This window comes from Typopeltis vanoorti, chromosome 6 (genome assembly GCF_054136105.1).
Source record: "Typopeltis vanoorti isolate ZY-2024b chromosome 6, IOZ_Tvanoo_1.0, whole genome shotgun sequence".
NCBI lineage: Eukaryota > Metazoa > Arthropoda > Arachnida > Uropygi > Thelyphonidae > Typopeltis > Typopeltis vanoorti.
The window spans coordinates 75526583-75544309 of record NC_143554.1 but is presented as its reverse complement, the minus strand read 5'-3'; the positions used below and the strand labels follow the sequence as shown (position 1 = coordinate 75544309).

The window sequence follows — 17727 nt, the reverse complement described above, 5'->3', positions numbered from 1 at the left end:
AGGATATCTTTTTCTCCTGTTTTCATGTCACCTTTATCATCTCTAACTCCTTTTACAGCACTCTTTCCTTCATTCCTAAGCTTCTTCAACCTCCAAAATATTTTGCCACCTTCTTGATATTTATTTTCTATATTCTTGCCAAAGTCCTCCCATGACTTTTGTTTAGCTAGTTTTACACACTGTATAGCTTTCTTACATCTGTCTCTGTATTCTGTAAGAGTAAAAGCTGACTTATTTGACAAGAACTTTTGATATGCTTCCTTCTTTTCCTTCACTGCCTCTTTAACTTCCTGTGTCCACCAGGGAGTTCTGATTTTTTTATCCTTGCAGACAACCTCACCAAATGCCTCTCTGGCAGAATCAATCAATGTTTCCTTCAGAGTTTGCCACTGAATCTCCAAGGTTTGATTCCTGTTCTCAAACTCTTTCATTTTTTCTTCAATAATCTTTGTGTATTTTAGTCTACAATTCACATCTGAGAGCTGCTCAACTTATTCACTTTAAAACTTTCTTGCATGTTATTCTTTTCAATATGAAATTCAATTTTATCCTGCTCAAGACTAAATAGTGATCACTTCTAGTGTCCTGCACCAGGGAGAAAACATCACTATCAACAATAACATAGTCAATGAGACCTTTCTTATTCCTTGCCTCTTCTCTCCATGTGAATTTGTGCACATTTTTAAGTTGAACATGGTATTAGTAATAACCAGTCCATGTTCTGAGCAGAAATCCAACAGATATTTGCCATTATTATTAGCTTGGCTCTTTTCTCCAAATTTTCCCAAAATATTTTTGTATGTCTCACAATCATTTCCTACTCTGCTATTTAGATCCCCAAAAAGGACCAACTTTTCCTTTTTCATTGTGTCAGTTGCTTTTTCTAAAGCCTCAAAAAATTTCTCCATTTCTACCTTAGTAGAACCTTCTGTGGGACCATAGGCACAAATAAGTCTCATTGTCCAGTTCCCCAATATTTGCCCACATTACTCTACTTGAGACTGACTGCCATTCAAGAAAATTAGCCTCGTATTTTGTGTTGAATACTATGGCTATTCCTTCTTTTCCTTGATTGTCATTGGCTGAATATAACATTTTGTATTTATTTCTCAGAAAGATCTCACCAGTTTTTGTCTTTTTTGTTTCAGTCACACCTATTATGTCGATCTGGTACTTATCTAATTCCTCGGCTAGCTCCATTTCTTTGCCATTCAGGCTTCTTAGGTTGATAGTACCGATCTTTAACTCTGGTGATGTTGAGTTGGGGTTTGTTTTCAGATTTGTTCCCGTAGCTGACTTTTCGCTGTTCGTCTTGGTTAACAACGGGGGCCTTGTTTAACCGGGCGACGCCCCAGCCGGCATGAAATTTTGTCATGTTGTACCATCATTTTTTATTCTGGTTTAACCAATAAGAATACAATTTGGTCGGCTAAATCGCAAATTGCCAGCCCATCCTCGTTCATTCAGTATCCAGGTAGATACCTAGCAGGGTGCACTACGAGAAGGTGAGGATTGGACATTAGGTCAGAAGCCCTGGTCGATTCTCCGCATTCCTTTAAAGGTTATGTGGAGGTCTCCTCTCAGTTATACAGCTTTGACATTTAAGCACCCCGTGGGTAGACTATAGATTTTTTATTTTTATTTTTGTTATTGTTTTCCTTAGATAATTTGGAATCCCTACACTAAAGATCTCTCCCCAATTATACTATTGTTTTGCTGAAGAAATTTTGAAAGATGCGCATGTTTTGATATAACAGCTGCTCAAAAACATCAAAATAATTCATACCTTAGGGAGTAAACCTTATTATTACTGTCTGTGAGGATTACTGTTATAGCTCACATGCAAACTGCTCAAATAGCCAAGGCAGTAGTCAAGAAAATTCTGAGGGAGGAGTTGAGAGACAATGATACTGTATGCTGCTGGATAATGGGAAAGTTCATCCTCTCTCCTCCATGTACTGACCTTGGTTCAAACAGTATACTGTTTTTCTAATGTAAAAATCACTGTTTGCTCAATTTCTGACATTTTCTACCACACTGCTAGTCTAGTTGTCAAAGTATATATGTAATCCACTCTCCAATCAAGAAGTCTAATTCTGCAGATATGGAACTGAAGATTTGTGAATATTTTTAAATGGTTGAATTTCATTGCGTAATGTGGTCCACCACTCTGCTTAATGGAGGCTTGAGTGGCTTGAAAAACACAAGTTTCATGTTTAGACACAAGAAATTAGAGGTGGTCTTAAAAAAGAAGCAATGATATCAAAAGTTCTTGGCAAATAACATTTTCTATAAATCAACACAGGAATTTTAATCATGCTGTAAGTCTAGTTGCCAAAGCAGATATGTGTTGCACTTTCTAACCAAGAAGTCATATTCCATTGCACTGCTTTGGATATTTGTGAATATCTTTAGATGGCTGATGAATTTTACTGCACACCACCCTGCTTCTCTGCTATTCGAAGCCTGAGTGACTTGAAAAAAACAATCCATGATTGTAATACTAGTAACAGTTTTTCATGTGGCAGTGAGTTTGAAGCTGTCTAGTGTGAGGTGGAATCTAGCAAGATCAAATACATAGTGGGATGTTGTTACATGCCTGGAGGGTCGGTTGCTAGTGATGAAGAAATGCGTCACCAAATAATAGATGATGAGTGTGAAAAGAGTAATCATAATGGTGGACTTTAATTATCAGAGCATCGATTACGTAGCAATAAAATCTCATGTGAAGAATGAAACTGAATTTATTGAGTTGTCGCAAGACAAAGTCCTCAAGCAACATGTGGCAGAAAGAACTCTAAGTCAAAGAGTGTTAGATTTGATTATAGTGTCGGGGGGGGGGGGGGGAGTTTCAGTTAAAGACGCAACAATTCTGCCTCTGATTAGTGACAGTGATCATGCGGTACTTACTTGGGAAGTGGCCAAGTTTTATAAATGTTCCATTTAGAAAAAGTTACATGCTGAATTACAAAGCAGGAAATTATAACTAACTGAGAAGTATACTGGGTTCAGTGCAATGGTATTGGTTGCTGGATGGGAAGAATATTGTAACAGTGCATGGGAAACATTTAAAAATACTTAAATGATGCAATATCAGGCAAGAGATTCCTAAGAAAAGGATGATGTGGAAGGAATACCATGTGCATAAGAATGATGTCGAAAATTATAAGCAGCAGGCCAGAAGAGTCACAACTGATTATATGAAAAGAAACTGGCTCTGCAAGCTAAAAACAATCCCAAAGAATTCTATTGATATACTGCAAGTAAAAGAAAAAATAAATATGAACTAATAACTCTATTGAATGCAGATGGTATGAAGGTGACAGATAGGTTGTTCAACTAATGAGTGCCCATTTTGCTAAAAGCAATCAACCCTGTGCATGTGACACTGAACTCACTGATACCTCTTCACTGGATGAAGAAACTCAGGTGTATGAGGAGGAAGAGGTATTAAAGCTGTTGCACAAACTGAATAACAATTCTGCAATAGGGATTGATGTGATATCAGCAAGAATGCTAAAAGAGTGTTCAGCTGAAATGGCTATTCTTTTAACCAGGCAATATAATTTGAGACAGAACAGGAAAGATTCCACAGAAGTGAAAATTTTTTTGGTAATTCCATGGTGGTGCAAAGACCAAGGTAAAATACTAGTGACCAATAAGTATCTCAGGAGTGATGTTGAAGATTCTGGAAAAGTTGGTTAGGGCTAGCATTCAGAAATGGGTTCCCAGTGAATCTCTACTTTGCAATGAACAGCATGGGTTTACTAAGGGAAGGTCATATTTTAGCAACTTGCTCACATTCTATAATAATGTTACCAATGACCTAGACAAAGGAAATGGATACACCATGCTACTTTTGAATTTTACTAAGGCTTTTGACAAAATACAACATGGAAGACTTTTGCATAAATTGGAGAATATGAGTTTGGATTATAAAATATTAGCATGAATAAGAGGATGGCTGACTGACAGATATCAAAAAGTGGTATACAGGGGGGAATGTGAGTCTGCAGGATTTAAGGTAACCAGCAGCGTACCACAAGGATCAATACTTTGTCCACTGTTATTCAATCTGTACATTAATGACATTGGGAAGGATATGACAGGTGACATACAGCTATTTGTTGATGGTGCAAAAAGAGGTAGGGTAATCAGGAATGCTGCTGCTGACATGCAGTTGTAAAATTTGATGCAGTACAATTTTTTCCTCTCTTTTTGCATCGACTTTTACAGAGGTCGCAACTTGTAAACAAGCTAAATAATTTTTGTATTAACGTTGTAAATATTATAAAAGCCCATGTATTTAACTCCAAGAAATTATCATATGAGTTGGTGCAAAAACAGTAAATGTTTAAATTGTAAGATTCAAAGGCAAAGCCTTAGAAATTGGCTCAGTATTGATGTAGGAATTGTATACAATGTAAGTGATTTTAAATGTGCTAGGAGTCAGCCAGATACCAGATTCAAGGACAGTAATTAAAAGCTGTTTAGTTCTGAAGCAGTTCCGCTTTTTGAAAATAGGATTATGCGTGTATATCTGGTGAGAACTAAAAGTGAACATTAACGTGAAGGTCAAGATCATTTGCGTGGGAATGTTTGGAGGCCTCAATCCTCAGTTCAGGGACCCAAAAAATCGTATAAAGGAGATCATCTAAGAAAAAAAAAAAAGAGGAAAAGGAGGGGAGAAGAGAGAACTTCAGATCCAGTCCATTCACCATCGGCCCGTTGAAGCCGCGAGGGATAACCACAGGAGCCGTGAAGCCACCAAAGGAGAAGAGAAGCAGGACCAGCATGCATTGCCAGTAGGACAGCCTGCTAAGTCCGATTCAGTAACATCAGTAAAAATGTGCTTCAAGTCCCAGGAGTCATCCACGGGAGACAGTGGTGTCGGCAGAATCTTTTGCGTGGACGTCAAAACCTGAAATGGATGGGAAGCCAAAGGAACCTATGAAGGAACTAAGAACAGGTATATAGTAACGTTAAAGAAGATATGTGAGTACAGTTTGTTGTAATTGCTTAAGATATGTGAAATTGACAGAGTCCACAGGACATTTTTTGTGCTTAATATAGTTCAGGACTGTAAAGTTAATCTAGGAATTGTTCACAAATATAGTTGGAAATTCTTGTTATAAATTATAGAGAATGATAATCCTAGAAATGAGAAGGGCTGATAGTTTTCTTTGAGTGTTAATATAATAAAGATAAAGAGTGGAGAGTAATAATACAATAGAGAATCATTAATAGAGAAGATATATTACAATATACAGAATAATTTGAATAGGATAGAATTGTGGGCATGGAAAAATGGATGTCAGTAAATGTAAAGTTATGTGCTTTATCTTGATTAGATATCCAATGCCGTATTATATTGGTGGGATTATGCTAGAAGAAACTGATGAAGCTAGGGATGTTGAAGTGTTAATAGATAGAAAGTTGAAGTTCAGGAGTCATGTAAAAAAGATTGCAAATAAAACTCAAAAGATAATTGCAATGCTGAAATGAATTTTGACATATAAAGATAAGGATGTCATTTTATCTCTTTACAAGGACTTGATGAGATCTCACTTGGACTATTGTGCACAGGTCTGGTCTCCTGGTTTCTGTTGTAGTTCTGATACAGTTGGGGGGGGGGGGGGAGAGAATGCAGAGAAGAGTGTTAAAAATGATATCAGAATTGTGGAATACTGCTTATGAAGTCAGATTGACTGCAGACACTAGCAAACAGGAGAAAGAGGTGTGATATGATTGAGACTTACAAACTTCTGAAAGGGTTATACAAGATTTCAGTTGATGGGATTTTTTATTTTATGGAGGGTGAGGAAACGACAAGAGGGCATCCTTTGAAGCTGAGAATGAATGCTGCCATTTAGATTTTTCTCTCATATAGAGTGGTGTGTGATTGGAATGGATTGCCTTTGGATATTGTGTGTGTGCAAGCAGTATGAATGAATTCAAGAACAAGTATCTATCATACTTGTTCTTGAATAGCACACACAACAATCTAATGGCAATCCCACTGTGAGTCCCTAACTACCTGGAAGTCTCTACTGATAACAAATATTTATTATTATTATTTTTTTTTAAATATTAAATATTTTAAAGGGGAATTTTAAAATGTGCAAAGAATGTACTAATTAAGGAACATAACACACTATTAAATAACTTGAACTTTTTTTTTTAAAAAAAAGTCAACCAAGTTTGATGGCACATGATGATATGAAATGTGAAAAATGGATTATTTGCACTGATTCCAAGAGATATGGAGGAACAAATTCATCAGAGCAACATACAATAATATGCATTAATGTAACCCAAATTTCTCATATAGAAATGAAATAAGAAAATCAAAAAAGAAAGAACCAGGAGGAGATAAAGCAGATGATGATTCCCCCCCCCCCCATGGCAATGAAAAAGAAAAATGAATTTCATCTTCAGATTAAAACATAATGGACTTGTTCTCAGTCGTATCTTTTACATACTGAGCAAATCTCTTTAGGAACTTTGGGTATTCTCTCTTGTACATAGCTCATAGTACCGATGCTGGAACCCATCCACCTGGATTAACTGTAGAGCAATAAGTAATTCGACATGTCAAGTTATCTCTAGTTATTTTCTGATCTTCAGCAGGTGAGTCAAAGAAAGTCTGACAAACAAGACCGACTGTCAAAATCACTCGAATGCACTTTCCACCAGAAATAGAAGATGATCTGTAGAATTGTTGCTAACAATCCAAATGTCATGGGCATCTTGATCTTCATTTGGAACACGACAGATATGAGACCAGAAAAGGGAATCTCTTTGGCTAGCTGGCCATACCCACTTATGTACTTGGTGAAATATTAAAGTATTTGCATCGATTTCTTCTACTACCTTCATTGTTTCTACAGTAGTTTCCCAGTTAGATCTTACTTCAGGACTGAAGAAGTAATGACACATTTCATGTCCAGTTACACCTTGGACGATGTGAACAGCTTTAAGTGGATCACATATAACTCCTGCCTATTCTACTTCTCGTTTGTACATTTTCATATCACCATTTTTGACAAACATTTGCCAACCACCTTCACCAACTCCTATTTTTGCATATTTCAGCTGTTCCATTGTTACCTCTTCAATCTTTGGCCACAATGTATGCTGATAAGCAGAAACAGAAGGTGAAGGCTGTGTCACTTCTTTAATTCTTGTTCTTATTAATCTCTTTTCCTCCTCTTGCCGTTTACTTTTGTCAAGCACTATATCAACAGCATCAAAGAATTCCTCCTCATTAATAGCACAATGAGGCCCTTCTTCATAATCTGGACCACCAAATATAATTGTTTTATTTCTATTAGTTTCTGAAACTGTTTAACTAATATTTAAGGAATTGACAGCGTATACTAGAAATATAGATTAAATAAACTTTAATATATACTTTCCGATATTTCGGCGAACGTCACGTTGCCATCTTCTTGGGAACTTACTAAAAAGACACGTGCACACAAGTACTAATAACAGCAAATGAGACTGAAGCTAGGAAGCTAGGCATTCCTAAAACGCTGCTGGGATAATCATGTCATCCCGAACTGTGTTAAATTTAAACACCGCTTCATCTCACAAAAAGCTCTCCGTATTTACAACCGCGCTAGCCAGGCATTACTTCGGGAGCAAATTACCGCTACACGCGGTTCCCTAGCCGACATAAACAGAGCTATATCAACGCTAGAAAATGAGCTTTCACATACGCTGAATCACGAGCTTTGGTCGGTCCTACATGACGTCTCGTGTACGGCAGCTAAAAAAGAATTTGAACGAGTACGAAGCCGACATATCAACAAGTTTGATAAATTAACAAAGAACTCGGCGTCCAAACCTAAACTACAAACCAACACTGTTGTTAACCTATCGTCAGCTACCTTAAAGCCAGAAGCACTCCACGCTCTGTCACGTGGTCACAACTTCGCCATTGCTCCTAGGAAATTACCGGCCGAGGAATTAATGATTCAAATTGAACGTGGGATTAGCCAACTTCCAAACCACATCGCCAACGACATTAGATTGGATGTAGCCTGTGTTCTCAATAAAGCAAAACCTCCAAAATCCAACATATCCATTAGTGAATACAAGGCACTACAAGAATTGAAGAGAAACAAAAAAATAGTGATCACCAAAGCGGATAAGGGGAACGCCACTGTGGTACTCAATCTTAAAGACTACACAGGTAAGCTCAAGGCTTTATTATTAGATCGTTCCACTTACCTCCCCATTGATTACAATCCCACCAACTCACAAATTAGAAAACTCCATAGGCTCCTTAAGAAGGTCACTTCTTGGCCTGTGGAGATTACCAACAGACTAAAACCCTATAACTCTAGACCCCACCGCATATATGGGCTCCCAAAAATACACAAAGAAAATGTGCCATTACGTCCCATAGTGGATGGCATTGATTCCCCCACTTACAAACTAGCCAAGCATTTAGCCAAAGCGCTCTCACACTATACTGGCAATACACCATCACACATAAAAAACTCAGCCCACTTCAAAGCCAGTATAGAAAACCTTACACTCCAACATAATGACATAATGGTCAGTTTTGATGTCTCCTCCCTATTCACGAATGTCCCCCCTCAAAGAAACCTTAGAGCTAATCCAAGCTAAATTTCCTCCCGATATCTCAGCCCTATTTCAGTTTACAATGAACTCAGGCTATTTCGTTTGGCAGGAAAAATTCTACAAACAGATAGAGGGGACAGCCATGGGTTCACCACTTTCCCCACCCTTGGCCAACTTCTTCATGGAGATGTTTGAAGAGAAAGCCTTAAACTCAGCCCCACAAAAACCTACCATATGGCTTCGCTACGTTGATGATGTTTTCGCTATTTGGCCACATGGCCCGGATTCACTCCTCTCCTTCCTAACACACTTGAACAACCAACACCCTAGAATCAAATTCACCCTGGAAAAAGAGGAAAACAATAACCTCCCCTTCCTAGACACACTAGTCACCCGCCAACCTGATGGAACCTTGGTTTTCTCAGTTTATAGAAAACCCACCCATACAGGCAGATACATTCACCAACAATCCCCCCCCCCCCCTCACAACAATATGGAGTTATTAAAACATTATTCAACAGGGCAAAAATAATCTGTTCTAATGATCAAGCCCTAACCACTGAACTAAATCACATCCGTGACACTTTCTCAGCCAACGGCTACCCCTCCAAAAAATCCAAAAAATACTTAACCCAGTTATCCACAACCCGCCACCCCCCTCCCCTTCACAAAAAAGATTACTCTAAATCCATCACTATTCCCTACATCAGAGGCACCTCGGAAAAAATCAATAAAATCTTAAAAAAACATGACTTGACCACTTGTTACAGACCACATAGAAAACTGGCATCCCTTATCCGCTCCACCAAAGACCAACCACTTCCCCTAGACCTACCTGGTGTATACCAGGTCCCTTGCAGCTGTAAACTGTCCTACTTTGGCCAAACAGGCAGGACAGCAAATATCAGAATCTCAGAACACAAGGATTACATCCGATTTCACCAGTACAGCCACTCTGGGCTTGCAGACCACGCTCTGGATACTCGCCACAGAATAAGATGGAAGAAAGCCACAGTAATACACCGCAGCAAGTTCAAGTATGAAAGACTATTCATGGAATCAGCCTCGGCCCTTAGGAACATGCCAAACCTCAACAAATTTGGATGCATGAAACTGCCCCAAATTTGGGAAACTTTTATCAGAAGAACTTCAGCCCAAAGGCCAAGAACTACCAATATAGCCCGCCAGGGGGCACCATCAGGACTTTAGGAAAACGCTAGCTTCCTAGCTTCAGTCTCATTTGCTGTTATTAGTACTTGTGTGCACGTGTCTTTTTAGTAAGTTCCCAAGAAGATGGCAACGTGAAGTTCGCCGAAATATCGGAAAGTATATATTAAAGTTTATTTAATCTATATTTCTAGTATACACTGTCAATTCCTTAAATATTAGTTATCATGTTTAACCAGCGTATAAGTCTCTCAACAAGAATAAAAATCTGAAACTGTTTGTTTATATAACTCTTCCAACTTCTTCTTCTTTTCTATCTCCTTCTCCAGCCTCTGTTTCCAGCTTTCTTCTCTTTGTGTTAAGAGATCTATACAGTGTGATAATGTTGCTAAAATTCCTGATGTTGTTGCTTTAAATGCAAATGCTTCTCTGTTGAAGTCCAAAGCATGAGCTCCATGTCGTACTAATAGTTCTTTAGTAATGATAGACAGATATCCTTTAAAACTGAGATGTACTGGAGAGTCCTGAGGTTTGTTTTCATTTGGAATGGAAGTATTTCTCAGAGTATCATTCTCTTCAATGCCATAGTCTATTTCATCCATGTGGGTATCACTATTTTTTCCCTCATTTGCTACTGATAGTTCAGCACAGACATCAAAATAGCTTTGGAGTGTGTCAATTTGTCGCCAAAAAATATCACGAAGCGTTTCCATTTCAACTAATTTTTCTCTAAGGCCCGAGATTTCTTATAAGATGAAACACTAGTTCCTAACAAGCTAGTTGAACTTACAGAAACTGCTGACCCATGTCAACGTAGGCTATTTTCACTTCCATAGGCTGAATCTAGCTTACATGCCTCTAAGGTTACTCTTCTGGACTTTCAGCAAGCAAATACCAAACAGTCATTCACACTGACATCAAATTGACACTCATCAAATTCATGAGGCTTAATTGTGGCTTTATATATACTAATTGCTCCTCAGCAACCACAAGCAGTATCATTTTCTGATTTATAGTATGCCAGCATTCCTTCCTTCAGAACTATGAACCTATCTTGCCAGCCATAGATATAGTTGGTCCATTTACTAAGCAAGCCCTGCAATTCGGGTTGACTCAAACTATTCTCAAACTTTTCATCTTCGTCACTGAAATTTATACTGTGTTCGTCAGACATTGCAGGATTGACATACGTTCACATATGTACAAACAAGCATAACACACAAGCATTCACATAAAGAGCTCACCCAAGAACTGATTCCCTAAAATATGAAACATGATTCACTACATGCATAAAATGCCTTCAATCAAAAATGTACATAACCCTACATAAATGTACAATAATAATAATAATAATAATAATAATAATAATAATAATAATAATAATAATGCATGGTTTATAACTTTTTGGGTGGTTGGATTCACATAAAAGAAAAAAAAATGAATTCAAAGAGACAAAGGAAACAGTCATTTGTTACAGACTAGTAAATTGCAAGAATTCTTTCAGATATGAATTTTAAAAATTGAGATATTACTGAAAAGAAATGCAAGAATTTGAAACCAAGAACCAAACCTTAGAGACTCAGTAGCAAAATCTAAAGAAACACATTTAAGTGATTCAGGCAGGAATACATATGGTGCAGTTGTCAGCAATGATAGCAAAAAATTTAAAAAAATAAATAAATAAAGCCATAACTACCTGCTGGACTCGAGAAATTAGAGGTGGTTTTGGAAAAGAAGCAATAATATCAAAGGTTCATGCATATAAGTCAGAAAGATACAAGAGAAAATACCAAGAAAACAGTAAAAACCCTAAATTAGGTGCATAAGGTCAAGGGAAGACTTTGTTAAGAACATAGAAGATAAATACTATGAAGATGTCAAGATAATCTTGTGGATGTTGCAATGCTTAGATCTAGAGGAAAGAGTAAATACAAAATTAATGACAGAAAATCTCACGTAAAAATATTTTTTTTTAATAGTATAATTTTCGCCTGTGTGTCACAGGCATCTTCAGTACATGTTAAGCTCAAATTAAACATTAACTGACAATTCCAAAAAGCACCACCTAAGTAGCTGGTGTAAGATAACTAAAAAGGTCAAAAATTTCCTAACAAAAAAAAAAAAAAAAAAAAAAAAAAAAAAAACTATATATACAATAAAAAGTTTGGAAAGATTAGCTGATTTGTAAAGTACTATCTCCCATAAAGGGGATAGATGTAAACCATTGGATCTATTTAAGTTAGGAGAGTGGAGTAAAGTTTCACGTGTTTCTTTATAAAGCTGTTCTATGAGGAACCGACTTTTGTGAAGGACTCTTGTCTTTTTCCAATGAACTCTATTAATCTGGTTAAGATGGCATGTTCTGCAAGTCAAGGTGGACTAATATGTTATACCTTTTTAAAACTAATGAGATTTTTATTGAGGTGCCCTGGATGTAGGGAATCACAACTGATTTTTTTGGATGGGGTGGGAGTACTCTGTTGACTTTGTGAAAGGGAAAACCATTAACTGTTTAGGTTTAAGGTACTGAATATAAGACTGTTGTTCTTCTAGTTGAATAGAGGCAGATCTTCCTGTTTGTCCGAAATAAGATAATCCACAAGAGCAAGGAATCTGGTAGACACCTGGATAATTAAGATGTGGAAGCTTGTCCTTAGGAGAAGTGAGAAAGGTGGAGATTTTTCTGACCGGTCGAAAGGCAACAAAAATATTCAGTACTTTTAAAACTTTTGCTATACGTTCACTAATGCTGTGTACATAAGGGATAGGAATGAGTGTTATTTCTTCTGTATTTGAAGAGGAAGACATATTAAAACTACTCAAAGCTCTTTTGATGAAGGATTTCTTGTATCCATCTGATAGAAAGGAAGAAGTAAAATAATGCAATTCTTTCTGTAAGAGATCGTCTGAAGAACAAAAGGAGTTGGCCCGATGAACCAGTGTTTTAATAGTTCCTGCCTTTTGACTGGGATGGCGATGAAATTCAGCATTGATATAATGGCCAATATGAGTCTTCTTTCAGGATTTAACATGTGTAGTATAAAAGCTGTAGGAGAAACTTGCACTCCAGCAGAAAATAAAAGAAATTACTAAGTGTGTGTAAGAATATACACACTTAGTAAATTATTATGATTTAATGTTGTCTGTTCAAAATTGTCAAGTAGAGAATTTGTGTGTAAATATTACTTTCATTAAGACAATTTTGTATACAGTAAGTTGTAAACAGTAGTCCAACGGTCATGTGTGAGCCATGCAGGTTGAGCGTACCGTTCAAGGCAGTGGCATACGCGGAAGGTAACTTTAGTTCGCTTTCCGGGAAAGGAGTACTCCTAGAGCAGAAGGTGAGTACGGGATCAACCAGGGACAATAACGAGTGGTGCCATGTGAAAAAACAGAAGGGAAAAGAGGGCGCAGGAAGTAGGAATAAAAGGTGATGCGAGCCGGTTTTCAGGGCTTTTTACTCCTGGGATTTTGGTCTATTCGGTTCGAGACAGGGCAGCGATGTCGGACAGTGAGCCTATTCTTATAGATGTTTGATAGATTTCAGACAGATGTCGGCATCGGCAGTTACGAGTATTCACTAAATATCCCATCGGAAAGGAACGGTGAAAGTTTCCTTAGAAGCGGCAGCAGATACAAGTATGTCTGGCAGCTAATCAAGGACAATGCAGAATCAACACCAGGCACGAAGTATAGCCTAATCAGACGGTAACCAGACTGTACTCGTGGACGAGATGGAAGTACCGAATTGTGCTTAACAAAAAGTAGACAGATCTGGCAGACCTGATTTCTGGCATAGTGATGGTAAAGTTCAGTATTTTGTTATATGTTATTCAGTTGCATTAGAGGAAAGAAAGTAATTGTGTATTGGTTGAATTTGGACACTTTACTAGAGAACTCTAAGTGATTATTCTGATTTGTAATAGCTGGTGTCCATCAGACAAATTGTCTTGGAATGAATATATATGAGTGTGATAGAATTCAATATATGAGACAAGTGCAGCAGATAGACTCTGATTGGAATTTTTTTAACGTAAAATCCGAAGATATTAATGAGAAACTTATGGAAGAGAATTATTGCTTGTATAGCACTGTGCTTATTTCCTTTGTCTAGTATTGTTTAGTATGACTTTAGAATTAACTCAGTATGAATTGATATTGCATGACCTTGAGTCCATTGAATGTGTGATATATTATAGTTGTATGTGTCTTAAGATCCAAATGAACATGTTTTGTTTTTATACCTGAGTTTTGCCTGAATATGAGAATCAAACTACCACTCATAAAATTAGAACCTAAGCGGGAGGGAATTGAAAGTTTATAGAGTTAGATTAGAGGTCACGACTGCTAGTTGAAATCCACTTGGTCGTAGTAAAGAGTTTTGTTAATGAGCATATGCATGAAATTCTGGGAATGTCTCTCTGAATAAGAGTCCCTTCTATTATAGGATATTGGCTAGTCCAGCTTAAAAATATAAATTTGTCAATATCCGAAAAGGAGACAAGCCCCAAAATAGATAATTCTTAGGGCCAATTGTAGAATAGAAAAATAGTGATAAAAGGAGTAATAAAGGTAAAATATAGGCGAAAGCAATAACATAACATTATCAACTGAGAAATATAGGTTACCATCTGGTTGGCGAAGAATTAGAACATCTGAAAAGACTAACTGCTTATTTGATTCTATTTCTAGGGTAAACTGGATTCTTGGATGAAGTGCATTTAACTTAGTGAGAAACTGTTGAAGTTCATCAGAAGAGCAATTCCAAATAGCAAAACTGTCATCGACATATCTGAACCAATGAGTAAGTCTGGGAGAAATGTTGTCAAAGATACGTTTTTTAAAATGTCCCATAAAGTAATGGGCAATCCTCTTTTTCCTGCTATTTCCAACTTCTTTATAGAACATTTTGAAAAACGTATCTTTGACAACATTTCTCCCAGACTTACTCATTAGTTCAGATATGTCGATGACAATTTTGCTATTTGGAATGGCTCTTCTGATGAACTTCAACAGTTTCTCACTAAGTTAAATGCACTTCATCCAAGAATCCAGTTTACCCTAGACATAGAATCAAATAAGCAGTTAACCTTTTTAGATCTTCTAATTCTTTGTCAATCAGATGGTAACCTACATTTCTCAGTCTAAAGAAAGAAGACTCATACTGGCCATTATATCCATGCTGAATCTCATCATCATCCTAGTCAAAAGGCAGGAACTATTAAAACACTGGTTCATCGGGCCAACTCCTTTTGTTCTTCAGACGATCTCTTACAGAAAGAACTGCAATATATTACTTCTTCCTTTCTATCAGATGGATACAAGAATTCCTTCATCAAAAGAGCTTTGAGTAGTTTAAATATGTCTTCCTCTTCAAATACAGAAGAAATAACACGCATTCCTATCCCTTATGTACACGGCATTAGTGAACGTATAGCAAAAGTTTTAAAAGTACTGAATATTTTTGTTGCCTTCTAATCAACTAATCTTTCCTAACTTTTTATTGTATATATAGTTTTTTTTTTTTTTTTTTTTTTTGTTAGGAAATTTTATTGACCTTTTTAGTTATCTTACACTACTTACTTAGGTGGTGCTTTTTGGAATTGTCAGTTATTGATTAATTTTAGTTTAACATGTACTGAAGATGCCTGTGACACACAGGCGAAAATTATACTATTAAAAAATCTTTTTACGCAAGATTTTCCGTAATTAATTTTTGTATTTATATGTCTATTCACGGTATTCCCTTACTAAGAGTTAGAGGAAAGAGTATTGTGAAAGGAATCAGAGATGATAAACTGACATACAAACTGAAGATAAATATATTTTGGATGTCTGGAATGTCAGTTTGACTGGCCAAGTGGATATTATACACACTTTCTGGCCAACAGATTATGGGTTTGAATCCCACTGTGAACATGAATGTTTGTGAATGTCCTTAAGGGAGAAAGATGTATTTCAGTGCAAAATTTATCATTCATGCAGGGTAGTAGTGTGAAAACTACTACCCTGCTTATTAAAGGTTTGAAAGAAAGTTCCGTGTTCAAGCACGAGATGGTTGTGCAATGAAGAAAGAAGACAGGCAATGGAACAGAGTTCTAGAGTACTTCTGTACTCGTGGAGAACTTCAAAGAGAAGAAATTGTCCAACATTACAGTAAATATATTGTTGATAATATATGTATTATGAACCCATTCATACTGAGTATCATGGTTTTCGTGCTTCATGTCATGGAGGAACTTGCTTGATTGTGCATCATGTCCCTTTCATATTAGATGGACCCATTTTAAGAAATTTTGAAAAAAAAAAAAAAAGGAAAACACACACACACACACACACACACACACACACACACACACACACACACACACACACACACACACACACACAGGTAGTCCTCGACTTAAGTCGATTCTGACGTAAGTCGAGGACTTTTGTTAATTCTTGATTTGTTTGATTTCTGTTATAATATTTTCATAAATTAGGTTTCTATTTAACTTAAAATGGTTAAAAATGTATAAACTTACATAAACATTTATAAGTTATTTATTAGCACATATACATATAAATACATAAATACAAATAAAAAAAAAAAAATCAGCTAACGCCTTTTTATTCCCGTATACGGGGAGTAGGCGAGGCCATTTAGCCCTATCTAACTTTTGGAGACTGAGTGGGCAGTTAAATCTCCACTGGTACCAATCAGAGATAGATGGCCCAAGGCTATCAATAATTAAGTGGTACACAGTGAAGAGAGACGGCTCAAATGTGCCGCCATCTCGTGGTCCCTAACACAATATAATTAATGTCTGAAATAATGTGGGTTCTACGGTCGATTTTCTTGAGTTTACAGGATGAAAAACCTGAGTTTCCGGGAGGAAAAACCCGCTTGCCCATGCCAGAGATCGATTAACTCGGGAACCGGTCGAAAAAAGGCTTAGAAAAATTTCCTCTAGTCGTTGACTAGACTCGAAACCAAGTCTTCCTTCGTGCGGCCAAGCGCCATGGTGTGAAACGCCACATCCACTGAGCTACACAGGCTCTTAATACAAATACAAATTATATATACATAATTATTATAATAATTATATATACATAATAATTATAAATACAAATTAAGAAAGAAAAATTAAAGAAAAAAATACATAAACACATATCAAAAATCACCATTATTGATATGTGTTTATTTCAGATTTTTCTTAAAAATTTCGGCAGTTTCAAAATCGGAAATAGCAGCTTCTCCCATTATTCATATGTTATGTAAGTTAAAGCGGCTTTTGAATCGATAAAACCCAACCTTTACTAGCGTTAAATATATGCTGGCCGTATCTATCTTCTTGTTCTTTCCTTAAATTGTCAAATGGGCTGCATGCTTTGGTCTGAATCGTAAACAAACCCAGAGGAATATTTTTGTTGATTTGTTCATCTATCCATATCATTAAAAGCTTCTCCATTTCATGAATTGGCCCTTCTCTTTTTATCGTTAAAATTGTGCATTTCATATTAACTGCAGCTTTAGTTGCCTCCAACTCCAGCTTTGCATGTCGACTAATGGCAACGCTGCAATACATGTACAAAAGTAATGTGATATATGTATGTATATGCTGGCAGCAAAGTTAAATGAGAGAATATAATAATTTTTTGTCATCGTAAGTAACAAGGCATCTTAAGTCAAGGACTACCTGTATATATAGCATACCAGTTTGTTATTTAGAATTTTATTGGTAAAATTAGTACCTGAACTGGTATATCTGTGAACTTAATGGTATAGAAATCTCAGATGTAATATTATATCAAGTAATAAAATAAATATTATTTGCCTTTCAAAGTTATTATTACCTCCAAGGAGTCCAATGACTCATGGTGGGAGGGCACTCCCCTCTACACAATCCACTATCCTCACTACTTTATCCTCCATCCAGACACACACACACACACACACACACACACACACACAATAGTATT

The 17727-nt window shown here is 36.7% G+C and overlaps 1 protein-coding gene and 1 pseudogene across 1 annotated transcript in view; both read right to left on the bottom strand.

The window, feature by feature from the left end:
• The window catches only part of Atg9 (autophagy-related protein 9), a 335809-nt gene that overhangs the window by 96516 nt on the left and 221566 nt on the right, over positions 1-17727 (bottom strand). The window lies entirely within an intron of this gene.
• Positions 6440-10936, bottom strand: LOC150105588 (ceramide transfer protein-like; annotated as a pseudogene).